At 33.2% G+C, this 3,844-nt stretch overlaps 1 pseudogene; it reads left to right on the top strand.

The window, feature by feature from the left end:
- Positions 1–262: 262 nt before the first annotated feature.
- Positions 263–387, top strand: LOC112210736 (U4 spliceosomal RNA; annotated as a pseudogene).
- Positions 388–3,844: the final 3,457 nt, after the last annotated feature.

Genomic DNA, 3,844 nt, shown 5'->3' with positions numbered 1-3,844 from the left:
GCTCTAAATAATGAATCTTGACACTCTTACCTTGGTTAGTACGCGTCGGCAACCTAGGTAGCCGTCAGGGGTTGGTGATAAGGACCACTAGGCCCACTTGCCGGACTTGTTCCCCCCACCAAATACCAGTACCAGTACCAGTACATACAAATGACAAATGTATACTAGCATACTACTGCCTTGGATTGCCTTGTGGCATTGTAAGGTTCGTTGCAGGGTCCAATCAAGGTAGTCAAATTCATGCTGCTAACGCCAGTGGATTAACCTTGCGCAGAGGCAATATCGTAACCAATGAAGGTATACTGAGGTGCGATTATTTCTAGTTGAAAACTTTGAATTTGAGATGGAATACCATATATTAAAGATTTCTATATGTAAATGAGTTTATCGGGAGCGCGTGCCACCGTGGTAGGGCATGATGCTACTATCTCCAAGGACCCGAATTCGAATCCAGCTGGGTAGAAAATTGTTTTCTGTTACACTGTAGCCGTGAGTCAGCTCCTGTGGGTTCTGGAGCACTCCTGGACCCCTCGTGGTCCACACAACTTCATTAATTGGGTAAAAACCTGGCGGTCGAGCGTGATTATATTAAATTCCTGCAACAGTTGGTTTAGTAACAGTAATTCCTAACAAAGTATTAAACACCTGACCCTCCATGGATTCTAGTAGTACAGATTTTAATTTAAATATGAGCTCGTTGAACAGATCTTGACAAGAGACTTACTTGGAATCCACACACAAGACTGAAACGACAAGAAACTGCTCGTAGATTCCGATTGCTACAACACTTACTTGACACTGACAACACTGACTTTCCATTCACTACAAAAAATTAGTATACACTACAATAATCAGACCAATTTGAACATATGGAATTGAGCTCTGGGGCTCCACCAAACCATCAAATTCTTCCCGCATCCAATCGTTACAATCCAAAATCCTACGTAAAATCCTTGATGCTCCTTATTACGTCACAAATAAAATCATTCACAAAGACCTTAACATCCCATTCATTGCAGATTTGACCCAAAACAGATATGCGTCTTTTCATTCCAAACTCCTTAACCATCCTAACCCATTAATTCTTAATCTGTCATCCTTTACAATCCTTGATAATCCTCCGAGGGGTCTGAAAAGAAGATGGCCACGGGACCTTCTAATTTAAATTAATGTTTGAAGTACCACCAATGAGTGGTTCCTTCCCAAGATTTTCAAGTGTATATGAAACATACTACATATTTACCTATTGTATTATTTTGTACAGTTGTAAATTACATTAAATAAATAATTTTTAAAAAAATATGAGCTTATTACCTTTACATGAGTGATTATATTAAAATATGTACTTAATTGTCATTATCAAAAAAGCGAAAATTCAATTTTCAAATAGAATGAAATATTTGAATTTGGTCATCGTTTGAACGAATATTTAATAATTAAACTTGAAATTTATAGCTGTTTTGTTAGTCAAGCTCATTTAATTTTAATCTTCGGGGCAGTAAATCGAAACCCTAATAAAAATAGAGTGATTTTTTACGATGAGTGAAAATGTACCGAATAAGTCAATACTAGCAAGTAATAAAATCGGTTTTATTATTATATCATTCAGTAGCAGTTTGAAAACCATGAAAACCCATTCTTTATGGATTGGGTTGCATAAAGTAGCAATAGCAATCCACTTTTAAATAAAATTCTTTTTTTTGTTATAATAATAGTTCAATTTAAGGGATGATTAAATTAAAATAATTGTACTACAAATGATTCAGGTTATTTTAACCAAATGAAGCTAATTTTAACTATTTGCTTATAAATCATTTATTTGTTAACCAATTCTAATAAATGTTTTACATTTATTTCTAAACTATAGTTTTCAATTCGTCATATCAATACTAAGAAATTTATTTAATGGCTCTCATAATCTAATTTGATGAATGGTACAAACGGCTTTGCACTTTAGAAATTTTCTTGTCAAATAAATCATGAAATGGGACTTGTAAGGCCCTGTAAACTTCGCAGAAACCTATATATCGTCCATTTTATTTACAAACATTTACGAGAACGGTTTTAACTTCTCTTTGGTATTATTGTTCTGGCTATATTCCAAAGAAACTTCTGTCCGCCAAATTATTGTCGTTTGTTGATATTCCGATACTGACGGCGTTTCGAAAATATAGCTGCTATATTTAGAGGCGACACGCGACATTCAAAAGATAGAACTAAACCAATTAGCATGCTCCTAAAATAATGTGGTACCTTTGTAAAATTCAAATTTGGGCCAAGAAATTCAAAGTCCTTTTTTGCCTATTAATCACATCCTAATTATAGGTTTTGCAACTAAATTCATTAGTTTTTTTTTTTGGACAACATAAAAATCATTATTGGAGACGTTTGTCGGGGGGTGCGGTCAGCAAAGAACAACATAAATAAACAAAACCATATTTATTTATTTTATGCCGACGTCTCGACCTGAGTTTCAGGTCTTCTAGTCTTCAGACATAAAATAATTTTTTTTTTTTAAATATTTATTTATTGCTATTTACAACTGTACATTATAATACATTTAGTAAATCTGATCTAAGTTAAATTGGAGTGTTACAGGCGTGTAAAGAAACTACCCATTGGAACCACACTAATGACATTTTACATTAGCTGGTCTCGTGGCCATCTTCTTTTCAAGAATTGTCAGGAATGGAAGAGGATGCCAGATTAGAAACTAGGGGGTTTGAGTGTTTAGAGAGTTTATAATGGAAGGAGTGATATCTGGTTCGGGCTAGATCGGTTACATAGGGAACATTAAGGTCTTTATGTATTATTTTATTTGTAACAAAGTAAGGAGCATTGAGGATTTTACAAAGGATTTTGGATTGTAAGGATTGAATACGAGAGGAATTCGAAGGTTTAGTAGAGCTCCAAAGCTCAACTCCATATGTCCAGATTATAAAATAAATAAATATGGTTTTGTTTATTTATGTTGTTCTTTGCTGACCGCGCCCCCCGACAAACTTCTCCAATCATTAATCTACAGTCAACTTTCTACACCTCATTAAAAATCATTATATTAAAACAAAACCGCCATTTTTTTTTATTTCATAAGATTGTTTTGTATGAAATTTCATATTGCAGAGAATTAATACAATCTACCACAAATTAAAGACATTTAGTATTAATTTTCATATATTCATTCAAAAATACAACATATACAAAAATAAAAGAACAAAGGTAAATTATAACAGTTCTAACTCAATTAAAATTAAAAAAAAAATATATATAGAAAATACTATTTAATTGTTTTTTAATCCCACGTTGTTACACGTAGAGTTAAAAAAAAACTCGCATAAAAAAATAATAAATAAAAATAAAATCTCAGTTTCTGATGGCCTTTTCTTTTTCGATAGTTCTGCAGAGGTTTGGGTAATTGATAGTTACATAGTTATTATTATTTTTTAAAAGTTTTAATAACTGTATTACTTAATAAGTTAGTTATGATAATTGTTTATTAATAATTAAAAAAACTGCGTCAGTTTTTGTCATTCAATCAACTGTTGCAGCCAAAACCATGGTGTAAACTGTATAATAATTCAGGATATTATTTTTTTCTTGACATTACTGTCGCATCAGGCTTGAGATAGGAGATATGGCAGTGAAACTGCTGCTAAGTTACCTGCCACCTCGACAGTGAACTGTTTCATCTTAACCAGCTTTTAGCTACCTTAAAGCAATTCAATAGAATCCGTTATCTCCTTCCTCTTAAAACTCGTCAACTCTTAGTTTCCCCCCACTTTGACTATGGCTGCCTGGTATATGCTGGACTCTAGGGTGTTCTCGAATCTAAACTTAAACGTCT

Source organism: Halyomorpha halys, unplaced genomic scaffold (assembly GCF_000696795.3).
Source record: "Halyomorpha halys isolate HHAL.00 unplaced genomic scaffold, Hhal_1.1 Scaffold235.1, whole genome shotgun sequence".
Classification (NCBI taxonomy): Eukaryota; Metazoa; Arthropoda; class Insecta; order Hemiptera; family Pentatomidae; genus Halyomorpha; species Halyomorpha halys.
This window is presented reverse-complemented; position numbering and strand designations above follow the sequence as displayed.